Genomic DNA, 13952 nt, shown 5'->3' on the forward strand with positions numbered 1-13952 from the left:
GCCTGGCATTTTTATGTCTCGGGGTGAGAAGTGGGGTCTTCCTGGGTCTCCTACAATACAGTCACTTTTCATTCAGACGCCGATGGATAGTACGGGTTGACACTGTTGTACCACCGGACTGCAGGGCAGCTTGAACTTGTTTGGATGTTAGTCGAGGTTCTTTATCCAACATCCACACAATCTTGCGTTGAAATCTCTTGTCAATTTTTCTTTTCCGTCCACATCTAGGGAGGTTAGCCACAGTGCCATGGGCTTTAAACTTCTTGATGACACTGCACACGGTAGACACAGGAACATTCAGGTCTTTGGAGATGGACTTGTAGCCTTGAGATTGCTCATGCTTCCTCACAATTCGGTTTCTCAAGTCCTCAGATAGTTCTTTGGTCTTCTTTCTTTTCTCCATGCTCAATGTGGTACACACAAGGACACAGGACAGAGGTTGAGTCAACTTTAATCCATGTCAACTGGCTGCAAGTGTGATTTAGTTATTGCCAACACCTGTTAGGTGCCACAGGTAAGTTACAGGTGCTGTTAATTACACAAATTAGAGAAGCATCACATGATTTTTCGAACAGTGCCAATACTTTTGTCCACCCTCTTTTTTATGTTTGGTGTGGAATTATATCCAATTTGGCTTTAGGACAATTCTTTTTGTGTTTTTTCATTTAAGACAAATTAAATGAAGATAATAATAACAAAGAATTTGTGTTTGCAATCATTTTCAGGAAGAAACTGAGTATTATCTGACAGAATTGCAGGAGTGTCAATACTTTTGGCCACAACTGTATGTCTATCTACAGGACAGATGCTAATTTGATGGTCACTGGAGATTAGTATATTGATCCATGAAGGATCATGTTTGAGTAGAATTTCATAAAATTCACAATTCCATAGAAATCAACATTTTAAGATTTGATTCAAGATTAAAAAAAACCTTGTGACACTATTTCCCATACACTGTCATGCCTTTAATGTTGGTGCTCATTCAGAAGTCCCAAGCAGCTGAGTCGATCTCCATCTCCATTGGGTAAGTGCAACATAAATATCAGATCTCTCCCACCACCACTGACCCCCTCCCAACACACATACTCTTTGGGTACTGAAATTGAATTTTTGGGGAAAATTTGGCAAACGGTCTGTTAGAAAATAGCAATAGCTACTCCAGAGGTAAATTTTTTTTCATTTAAGACAAATTAAATGACAATAATAATACCAAAGAATTTGTGTTTGCAATCATTTTCAGGAAGAAACTGAGTATTATCTGACAGAATTGCAGGGGTGTCAATACTTTTGGCCACAACTGTACTTTGTGATGAACCTTATCTTGCTTCTGTGGCTGAGCTGGACGTACTGAGATTGGAACCTAGTAAAATCATTAATTTTAAGTTGGAACTGGACTCTGTCTCTCTTTGAATGCAACCATCACAAGGAAATCCTCAGCAGTTCAGAGAGGACCCAGATAGAGCCGAAACTGGGAAGAAAGCTATGCTACCAAGGGTATATTGTGTGCATGTGGCTGGAGACCAGGGGGTGACAGAGCACCCACCTTCAGTCACGACTACTTCCCTTGTCCCCATTACACAGTCATTGCACCTTCACCAAAAATTCAATAAAGTACTGTAATTGATAAAAACGTCATATGTACTCCAAAATGTGGTAACTATAATAACTGCATCTCGCCATGCAAAAAATGATTCCTTATACAGCTCTATCAAATGAAAAGTTGAAAAGTTATGGTTCTGAGTAATCAAACCAAATATTTTTATTTTAAAAAGTTCTAAATGTTTTATTCACTAAAATATAATACATAACTTTCATGGTTTTTATCCCCAAAATTGTAGAGATTTGAAGAACGATATTGCAAGGTCACAATAAACGCAGTTAAAGCGAAAGCCAAAAAATGTTAGAATTGCTTTTATTCTCCATTTCACACCACTTGGATTTTTCCCCCAATTTTTAATACCTTATTGATAAAGTGAATGGTGTCATTCAAAACCACAGCATTTCCCGCCAACAGTTATGGCTCTAGGAAGAAGAGAAGGAAAATTGAAAGCGCAGAAACCAAAATGGCCTAGTTACAAAGTTGTCATATATGTTACGATAGCAATTTAGAAAGGCTAAAAGGTGTTCTTGTTAAGGAGCAGTGGAGCTGGATACCATTATAGAATATTGTATACCATTTACAACAATAACATTTGGTTCTCATTAATTAAAGGCCCTGTTACACATAACGATATCCCAGCGATCCCACCAACGATCCGACATGGATGGGATCGCTGGGACATCGTTAGGCTGATTGCTGATGAGCTGTCACATAGACAGCCCCTCCAGCGACCAGGACCAGTGAGCGAGCTGGTTTCTAATGTAAACATCGGGTATCCAGGAGCCGCAGCTCTTGGATACCCGCTGTTTACCTTGGAAACCGGCATACACGCTGGTTTCCAAGGTAAACAATCGGGTATCTAAGAGCCACGCGGCTCCTGGATACCTGCTGTTTACCTTGGAAACCAGCGTGCACGCCGGTTTCCAAGGTAAACAGTGGATATCCAAGAGTCGCGGCTCCTTGATACCTGATGTTTACATTAGAAACCAGCGTCGCTGATCGCTGGTCTCTCGCTGCCACACACAGCGATGCGCGCTGGCTAGTGGGAGACCAGCGATCAAAAAATGGCCAAGGCCGATCGAGTACGATCAGCGATACCCGGCAGGGGGGCCGGTTGCTGATCCCCGTCACACACAGCGATCTCGCTGGCAAGATCGCTGTGGCGTCACAAAATCAGCGATCTCGCTTGCAAGATCGCTGTGTGTGACGGGACCTTTACTCTTGGTTTACTGTGAAGAAAAAAATTGATTGAAATCTAGAGTAACAATCTATGAAAAATAACGGCTCCACGACGTGTTTATTGCAATACACAAGTTCGATAACGATCACGAAAATGTATACAAAATGCACAAATGACCTTTGCTTAAGCAGAAATATTTACAGCGAGTCTTGAGTCTTTCTTCTATTTAATAGAAGGTAATGACAAGTAAGAAAGCTGCACTACAGGGTAAACAAGATATGAACAAAGGGAAGAATTGAATATTTTCAGGCCTTATATTTTGCCCTCTTTTTATTCAATAACGCACACTGCATGCATTTCAATCACATAAGGTAATTTGATTTCAGGGCTAGCAAGATGAGCAGTTTGGAAAGCTGATGTGGCATATATTCATATACATGAGTAATAAGTTTGGTGATTCTCAGTAATGAGCTTCATTTTATCATATGACATCTAATTTCAGCCAGTTTATTCCACATTATTGTCAAATAACAGTCTCCCAGTAATGCAGCCCCCTGCTGTTCTTAAACTATTAAGGCTAGTCAAATTAACCACAAGACTTAAGAAAAGAGCAGATGTGAAGGAAATGCTTAAATGTTCAATCTTTGATGCCCAATTTAAAATGTCTATTTTTTTATACGGTTTTATTCACTCCCCTGTGACCAGCGCTTTTCTGCTTCATGTAAATATATTCTGCAAATGCTGCATCTGACTCAATAAACATTTGTTTTTTCCTGACGAAATGCAAATTTTATACATATGTAGACACGTAGAAGAAAAAGGACTACTGTTTGTTGGTTACTGTACTCCACAAAGGCCATAAATATACGTAAACACATTTTCCAGGTTAGGTTTAATTATTTCATTAATTTGTTTTTAGAATTATTAAAATGAAAAACAAAAAGAGATTTCAGTAGGCAACATTGTTCATGGGGTAAATCCCTTACAAAATTGTCCCATGCGGGCACACAGTTAGGCCGGGGTCACACTAGAGAGGAATACGGACGAGTGAGAGGCGTTAAAAGCACGCATTACACACGGACCAATGATTCTCTATGGGGCAGCTCCCATCAGCCGTATATTTCTAGTCCGTATTCTACGGTCCGTGCCAATCGCAGCATGCTGCGATTGTCAGCGTACTACGCCAATGAAAGTCTATGGGTGCGCTAAAATTATGCATTACACTTGGACCACACATGTGACTTGCGAGAAATACGCACCCGGTGTCTTTTAGAAAAGCCGGCAATTCAGTGCGCTATACAGTAAACTCACACTGACAGGTTTAATAAAGAAACGAAAGAATAGATATATACACATAGAATACATATACATTATATATATATATATATATATATATATATATATATACACACACATGTCATTGAGACACACACACACACACATATATATATATATATATATATATTTATATTTCACACAGTTCTTCATAGCAGAATAGCCGCTAATTCAATTGCCGGCTTCTGTCAAATCATTCCCCAGCCCGACATGAAATGACACATGGTTTACATACAGTTGTGGCCAAAAGTATTGACACCAATGCAATTCTGTCAGATAATACTCAGAAGTGGGGTCTTCCTGGGTCTCCTACCATACAGTCCCTTTTCATTCAGACACCGACGGATAGTACGGGTTGACACTGTTGTACTCTCGGACTGTAGGGCAGCTTGAACTTGTTTGGATGTTAGTCGAGGTTCTTTATCCAACATCCGCACAATCTTGCGTTGAAATCTCTTGTCAATTTTTCTTTTCCGTCCACATCTAGGGAGGTTAGCCACAGTGCCATGGGCTTTAAACTTCTTGATGACACTGCGCACGGTAGACACAGGAACATTCAGGTCTTTGGAGATGGACTTTTAGCCTTGAGATTGCTCATGCTTCCTCACAATTTGGTTTCTCAAGTCCTCAGACAGTTCTTTGGTCTTCTTTCTTTTCTCCATGCTCAATGTGGTACACACAAGGACACAGGACAGAGGTTGAGTCAACTTTAATCCATGTCAACTGGCTGCAAGTGTGATTTAGTTATTGCCAACATCTGTTAGGTGCCACAGGTAAGTTACATTTGCTGTTAATTACACAAATTAGAGAAGCATCACATGATTTTTAGAACAGTGCCAATACTTTTGTCCACCCTCTTTTTTATGTTTAGTGTGGAATTATATCCAATTTGGCTTTAGGACAATTCTTTTTGTGTTTTTTCATTTAAGACAAATTAAATGAAGATAATAATATCAAAGAATTTGTGTTTGCAATCATTTTCAGGAAGAAACTGAGTATTATCTGACAGAATTGCAGGAGTGTCAATACTTTTGGCCACAACTGTATGTCTATCTACAGGACAGATGCTAATTTGATGGTCACTGGAGATTAGTATATTGATCCATGAAGGATCATGTTTGAGTAGAATTTCAGTATTATCTGACAGAATTGCAGGGGTGTCAATACTTTTGGCCACAACTCTACAGTAAACCATTTCATGTTTTTTTTATATGTCCCTGACCAATAATTAGATGAGGGTTTGTGTGCAAAATTTGGGAGGTGTTATTTTAAGGGGTTAATTCGTTGTAAAAAAATGTGCGGGCTTCCGCTGTAATTTGTCAACCAGAGAGGTAAAGCAGGTGAGGGCAGATTTTAATAGCCATGAGAGGGACCATTGTTTTTGGGCCCCCCAACTACAAAAATCTGCCCTCAGACACCCCAGAAATGGCGCATCTATAAGATGTGCCAATTCTGGCACTTATCCTCTCTATTCCCATTGCCCTGTAGCGGTGGCGAATGGGTTAATATAACAAAGGGTTAATGTCACCATTCGATTGTAAGGTGACATTAGGGCGATTAATAATGGAGAGGTGTCAATAAGACACCGATCCATTATTAACCCTATACTAAGAAAGGGTTAAAAACCACACACAGACATTAATTAAAAAGTCATTTAATGAAATAAATACACCAAGTTTTTGACAAAATTTTATTAGTCTGGTAATCCAAAATAAAATCATGACCTGCAACAAAAATAACAAACAATCACCAATATCCTTACCTCTCCGCCATTCAGTCATGTCCCACGCTGCAATCCATCAGAAGGGGTTAAATAGTTTACAATGATGACCGGTGCTAATGCGACCAGCCCCACTGTAAACTACTACAAAATGAATTGATTCAGCTCTGCGCAGCCTCAATGGCTGCCTGTAGATGATCTAATTACAATGGGAAAGTATCCGACTTTTTTCCCACGGTCATTAGTTCATTCACAGATCAGCCGGGGGACTCCCGCTGACGTCACTGAGGCTGCGGGGAGTCCCCGGCTGATCTATGAATGAACTAATGACCGTGGGAAAAAAGTCAGAAACTTTCCCATGGTAATTAGATCATCTACAGCCAGCCATTGAGGCTGTGCAGAGCTGAATCAATTCATTTTGTAGTAGCTTACAGTGGGGCTGGTTGCATTAGTATGGCGCCTCTGAGGGTTCAGTCACCACAGAGGTACTGCACCTGTTCCTGAGGTGTGGTATTCCACCATTCAAGTAAGGTGGAGACACCTGACCACACTCCAACACCTGCATCCCACACAACATAGAAGTGTAGCAAAGCACCCTTTGGTGGCTCCCTGCTTGGAACACGAAGCGTGCTGGGAGGCAGGTGGAGTTAGTTGGCACCAAAAGAGCGGGAAGAGTTTAGGATTTAGTCAGTCTGACAGAGTCAGTGGAAGAGTGAAGATCCCCGGAGTGGGATGGATGAAGGAAGTGCTGCAGCCGACCTCAGTGACCTGGGTCCGCTGGCACAGGAAAGAGACATTGATGGAAAGCCTGACTCTCTCCATAAGAAGGAAGGATTAGTATGGAACGTAAGGAGAGGATGACTAAGGATTAGGGTTAGAGCAGAACCCTTTCCAAGTTCACAGCGCAAGGCCGGGGTCTGATTTTCATGGATAGCACTTGTACCTATGATATTCTACGGGGCTTTGCAGACATTCAATTCATTCATTCCCATTTTTCTCGGATGTGGAGACATCGGTCAGGTGAATCTAACCTTAGTGGTAAAGTAGTTTTCCCACTCAGGGATGATGGAAGTAATTCTGATGTACACTAGTGACAGTTCAGGAACAACTTTACTTTTGAACCATTAACAAATTTGACTGTTACAATGTCGGTTAAACAGCAGGTAGTTGCCTTTGAGTTGTTCTCGCAAGTGACAAAGTCTTGAACAAAGCTAGACAGTAGTGATGAGCGAACGTGCTCAGATAAGGTCTTATCCAAGCATGCTCGGGTGCTAACCGAGTGTCTTTGGGGTGCGCAAATAATATGTTCAAGAACCAGTGGCTGCATGTCTCACGGCGGTTAGACAGCCACAACACATGCAGGGATTGCCTATTTGTTAGCGCCCGGAGACTCTTGGTTAGCAACCGAGCACATTTGCTTAGCACTACTACACAGTTGTTATACACATTAACAGTTGAGTTACGCAAGTGAAACTTTTAGAATCTGCAGACAATAATCTCAGCAGCTTCATCTCCACCCTGGGACAGTATGTGTCACTTTCAACATGTCACAGCATAATTTCTCTTCCAGCCTTAAAAAGAGCTATCATCAGTCGGTGGCTGCACTTTTATGTAATAAAAGAATGGGCTGCCCGAGTTGGTGATTTTCTTTTAAATATTATCTATTTAAAAAAAGCACTCAGAACGGCCCCTCATGTACCCCAAAAGATGCAGCTATTCAAGCAAAAGTCAGACCCAAATTTCGGGGTTGTGGGATCCTGGCAAGCAGGGGATGATCTTGCAGCCCTCAACAGATTACATATCGCAGCAAAAGAGCAAGATGTCGTGAGATATCAGTCAATGCACTGACCCGGCATTCCCGCGTACTTAACTAAGCTGTTACAGACCGGTAACCACTGTAATGATGTAGCGCTCAGTTAGCAAAAAAAAGTGAGAACTTGCAATATTTACTTCTTTCACTGTGGGAGCAACCATGGAGGGTTGTGGGATCCTGCTCTGCATACTGAGACTCGCTAGTTTGGGCCCAAAGTTGGTCACTTTTGAGAGGATATTAGGGACCCTTCTTAGTGCTTTTGTTAATACCTAGTTAGAAAAATCACCAACATGGGGCGGCCCAATTTAGTTACTTAAAAAGGTAATCCCAGATTAGTGAATGGTACTTTTTAACTCAGCTTCCTTTATTGTCACCTCTCCTGAAAGCGATGCACTGCTGTAGTTTGGAGTGTTCCACACTCCTCTAACCTACTCACACACTTACCTCACGTCAGTCCCTTATACTCAGATCCTAGTCTCCGTTGTGGCAAACCTCTTAACTCATAGACATAAGTATATAGACTCATAGATTTAGACTGCAGAAAGTTCTCTGTTTAGGTGAGACTGAACTTGAACTTTTTGGACAGAAAAATTGCAAACTCAACACTTTGACATCACAGTAAGAACAACATTTCCACGTTGAGTCGCTTCAAGATGTGGTGGCATTTTTCTTCGGCAGACTTGAAAACTAGTCAGAAATAAAAGAAAGGTGGATGACAGCAAATATAGGACAATACTGGAGAAAAATCTGCTTCAGTCTGGGAATGATTTGAGACTAATTTGGAGGTTCGTCATCAGAAACCCTAATCATTCTGATAGAGCTGCCATGAAGTGATTCAAGGGGAAACATTGAGATTTCTTGCAATAGCCTTGTTAATGCCAATACTTCAATCCAATTAAGAATTTATGCCATTTATAACTAGAAGCCTGCCGTACACCAACACAATCTAACTCAAAGAAGGTGGAGCAGTTTTTTTTACCAGATGAATAGATAGATGAATATAAATATTCCACAATCTTGATGTGCTAAGCTAATAAAGACATAGCCCAATAGACTTGCATCTATAATTCCAGTTATAAGTTGGCTCCACAAAGTATTGACTCTCAGGGGGTGAGGATTTGTGCACATTAAAGTTTTTAGTATTTGTTGCCTTAACTGATGTTTTTGTCATATTTTTCACCTTCAAAGTGGAAGAAATGTTACGCACATAAATTGGTACAAACCCACAAAAATCTATTTTAATTCCAGCTTATAATGTAACATAACGGAAGAAAAAACACCACGGTTGTCTGAATACTTTCCCAAGGTACCATATATGCATAGCACAGTGAGTACTTCATGGAAAAAGGAAAGTCCAGCTCAAGGAGTAAAATCCAGAATTTTCTTTATTTATTTCATTAAAATACAAGCATGATGAATATAGCAGCCATGCTTGTATTTTAATGAAATAAAGAAAATTCTGGATTTTACTCCTTGAGCTGGACTTTCCTTTTTCCATTAAGTATTCCAAGACGTCCAAGTAGCGACATGTCCTTGCTCGGACCTTGCTGCAGCATCAATGAGGGGTGAGCTGTACTAAATCCTTTTTTCTCCATAGCACAGTGAGTACATGATTGTATAAAGCCACGTGCACTCATTGAGTATTTGGTGAATTTTTTAAACTCAATATTTGTAAGACAATACCAGGAGTGGGTGAAAAATCCAGAAGTGGTGAAATATTTCTATTATACTTTTCCTCTGATTGTTCTACTGCTAGCTTTGGCTTACAAACAATACTGAATAAATATTGAAAGTGTGCATGGAGCCTTAGGCATGTAGCAAAAATATATATTACACATACCACAACGTATGCATTTATATGACACTTTTATAATAAAAATGCCACTTTAATAGGACTTGTCCGTTCTGGTGCAAAATAGAGCAAAAAGTGATAAAAGATTAAATTACAAAAAAATTTCCCAAATGCATGTTATTGATGCATACTTGTCATTGGTAAATGAGATGATGTCCTTCAGTAAAAGAGGGACAATAGATTAAATTTTATCTTACTAGAATGAGCTCAAAATCTGTTCAAAATCTCTTCTCCAGGACATACCAATTGTGAGTGGAGAGGAATTGATTCTACAAAGCGCTGTATGGTAAAAGTAGCATCTCAAATCTGATCAGAATTTAGGGTGAACAAAGCAATTCAAAAACACCATAAAAAAGGCAGAGATGCTTACCTGCCCAGATCTCCAAACAAATGCACTATCAGGGTGCAGTGGACCCTATTAAAGATAACAGCAACACCGATGAAACAAAAACTTTCAACCTACCAATCCATGGAGGGGGTAGTTGTTTGGTATATTAGTGCACAAAAGATAATAATCTGTATGCGGCATTATTCACATACAGGTGATGCAGAGCATCTGGCTTACAGCCTATTAGTGACTCCCATACTCTTAGATCAGGCGGGCTGCCCAGTGCTAACCAAAATGCATCCTGTGTGAACAGAGGCCACAGTTTACAGAGCCATCTGGGCCCAACTGCACCCTGAAAAATAAATAAAGTGAAAAAAAACACATCAATATATGTGAGATATTAGTTAATATTATGGCCAAAATATGGTCGCTCGCAACCCACGTCAAGGTTTCCCACGTTTGCGAGTCCTATCACTAAACATCAAAACAGAGTTCACTGTCACAAAAAGAGGACTTAGAAATCCTCCAAAAAATTTTCAATAAAACACCAGAAATCTCTTCTCCAGGACATACAGTTGTGGCCAAAAGTATTGACACCCCTGCAATTTTGTCAGATAATACTCAGTTTCTTCCTGAAAAAGATTGCAAACACAAATTCTTTGGTATTATTATCTTCATTTAATTTGTCTTAAATTAAAAAACCCAAAAAGAATTGTCCTAAAGCCAAATTGGATATAATTCCACACCAAACAAAAAAAGAGGGTGGACAAAAGTATGGGCACTGTTCTAAAAATCATGTGATGCTTATCTAATTTGTGTAATTAACAGCACCTGTAACTTACCTGTGGCACCTAACAGGTGTTGGCAATAACTAAATCACATTTGCAGCCAGTTGACATGGATTAAAGTTGACTCAGCCTCTGTCCTGTGTCCTTGTGGGTACCACATTGAGCATGGAGAAAAGAATGAAGACCAAAGAACTGTCTGAGGACTTGAGAAGCCAAATTGTGAGGAAGCATGAGCAATCTCAAGGCTACAAGTCCATCTCCAAAGACATGAATGTTCCTGTGTCTACTGTGCGCAGTGTCATCAAGAAGTTTAAAGCCCATGGCACTGTGGCTAACCTCCCTAGAAAAGAAAAATTGACAAGAGATTTCAACGCAAGATTGTGCGGATGTTGGATAAAGAACCTCGACTAACATCCAAACAAGTTCAAGCTGCCCTGCAGTCCGAGGGTACAACAGTGTCAACCCATACTATCCGTCAGCATCTGAATGAAAAGGGACTGTATGGTAGGAGACCCAGGAAGACCCCACTTCTTACCCCAAGACATAAAAAAGCCAGGCTGGAGTTTGCCAAAACTTACCTGAAAAAGCCTAAAATGTAGTGGAAGAATGTTCTCTGGTCAGATGAGACAAAAGTAGAGCTTTTTGGGCAAAGGCATCAACATAGAGTTTATAGGAGAAAAAAGAGGCAAAGAAAAAAACACGGTCCCTACAGTCAAACATGGTGGAGGTTCCCTGATGTTTTGGGGTTGCTTTGCTGCCTCTGGCACTGGACTGCTTGACCGTGTGCATGTCATTATGAAGTCTGAAGACTACCAACAAATTTTGCTGCATAATGTAGGGCCCAGTGTGAGAAAGCTGGGTCTCCCTCAGAGGTCATGGGTCTTCCAGCAGGACAATGACCCAAAACACACTTCAAAAAGCGCTAGAAAATGATTTGAGAGAAAGCACTGGAGACTTATAATGTGGCCAGCAATGAGTCCAGACCTGAATCCCATAGAACACCTGTGGAGAGATCTAAAAATGGCAGTTTGGAGAAGGCACCCTTCTAATATCAGGGACCTGGAGCAGTTTGCCAAAGAATGGTCTAAAATTCCAGCATTGTAAGAAACTCATTGATGGTTACCGGAAGCAGTTGGTCGCAGTTATTTTGGCTAAAGGTTGTGCAACCAAGTATTAGGCTGAGGGTGCCAATACTTTTGTCTGGCCCATTTTTGGAAATTTGTGTGAAATGATCAATGTTTTGCTTTTTGCTTCATTCTCTTTTGTGTTTTTTCATTTAAGACAAATTAAATGAAGATAATAATACCAAAGAATTTGTGTTTGCAATCATTTTCAGGAAGAAACTCAGTATTATCTGACAAAATTGCAGGGGTGTCAATCCTTTTGGCCACAACTGTACCAACTGTGAGTGGAGAGGAATTGATTCTACAAAGCGTTGCAGGGTAAAAGTAGCAACTCAAGTCTGAGCAGAATTTAGGGTGAACAAAGCAATTCACCTGTTTTATGGTTTTGTTCCTTGTCCACAGGATATAATAAGAAAGTCAGTTCATTTATTTTTTTTCACAAGTTTGTCAAAAACAAAATACAATGAATTAATTTAACAGTGCATTATAATGGTCAGTGCAAATCAGGTGAAGAGATTTTCCTTACCTACATCCAAGACAAGAGCCAGAGCTTGACTTACAGTTTATTGCTAATAATCTGCAATTATTATTAATGCAATTATTATTATAATTGCTATTATTATTTAAAAGTATGTTCCTGTGTGTTATATAGCCTACATAACAAAAGAATGTACAGTTGCTTCTAAAATCTGCAAATAAAAGCTGCTTTTAAAGGGTAGAAAAAGAAATAGATGCTTGTAAAAGGTAAGTCTACTAGAGGAGGACATGGCTGCTTCTGCTGGGTTATTCTACTTGAAGAAAAAATAGTTACTAGTAAAAGTTTAGTCACTTAGGAGAGGACATATCTGCTCTTACAGGGTTAATCTATTTCTCCAACTACATACAAAGCCCACAAAAGACAAATAAAAGAAGCTGGACAGGTTTTATTATTTCTTCTAGCCACCTTCTCCTCTTGCTGCATGTAATAAACAGGAATCGATCTTACCACCTTTTGAAATGTGTAAGGAAGAACACTTGTTTTTTCCTAGAAGGCTCTCTTCTAGCTGGACTTTCTTGTGAGAAAGCATTCCAGGTGATTTATGTATGTAAATTGACAGTGCTACACACAAATGCTGTTTCTGGTAACCAGACTCGTGTTTTGAAGACAGTTGGGCACCGATTTATAGTCCATAGTGGTTGTTGCAGAGAACTTTCTTCCTTTTATAGTTGAGCTATTTTGCTTAGGTACTCATAGATACTGTATAAACATGGAAGACTATGCTTATGCATATTTTGATCAGCATTTGCATCAGTTTTTTTTAAGCAAAAGGGTTGGAGTGCGGTATCCGAAGGGCAGGACAGGAGAATGCTCAGGAGAGGAGCCAAGTGTCAGAAACCAGAAAAGTCAGAACGGTACAGAAACCGGAGACGGAAATGAGTCAAGGAACAAACCGGGTCATACACAGATAAATGCACGTATACAGAGGAACAATGATAGTTAACTGAGTAATCATGGTCAGCTACACTAGCCGTGTAAAACAGACGTATCACCCACACCAGACCCAGGAACAACCAGCATTAAATAGCTGCCCCAAAACCAAAGAGAGACAAACTAGCATTAACCCTGACCTGACCAGGATGGAGGCAGAACCATCCCGTCCTGAGTCATGACAGAAGTATTTTGCTCTGCCCTCAACAGGGCAGATCAGTACGTCTGCACAGGAGCGCAGCAGGAAGCAAGCAGGATGACGACATCGCATGAAGATGGGAGGTGCCGGACCCAGGACCTGCGACACCCATCGGACCGAACCGCCCCTGGTTGAGTATAATAAAACTTAATTTGTGTTATCTTTCAGGTCGGACCAGGGGCTTATCTACAGCATTACAGAATGCTGTAGATAAGACCAAAAAGGCAGTGGCCACATCTTATAGCGGCAAAATGAGGTGACAGGTTCCCTTTAAAAGTTTTTTAAAACATCAGCATTGCAGATAATGGCATGTTCTTTGTTCATTCAGGTTCACCCAGAGGAATGAGTTTTTTTTATGAACAAAGGGTACAGCCTTGCTGTTTCCCCTTCAAACTTTTTCAAATCAAATATGAGGTAGTATATTTGCCAAAAGTGTATCCGGAATTTAAATCCTATGACATCAACATTGCAGGCTGCGGCGTAGTTTTTTCTCATACATGTCTAGCCAGCAGAGTGCATCTTAAGGATGGTCAAAGAAAAAA

This window comes from Dendrobates tinctorius, unplaced genomic scaffold (genome assembly GCF_039654945.1).
Source record: "Dendrobates tinctorius isolate UK_male_01 unplaced genomic scaffold, ASM3965494v1 ptg000115l, whole genome shotgun sequence".
In the NCBI taxonomy this organism is placed as follows: domain Eukaryota; kingdom Metazoa; phylum Chordata; class Amphibia; order Anura; family Dendrobatidae; genus Dendrobates; species Dendrobates tinctorius.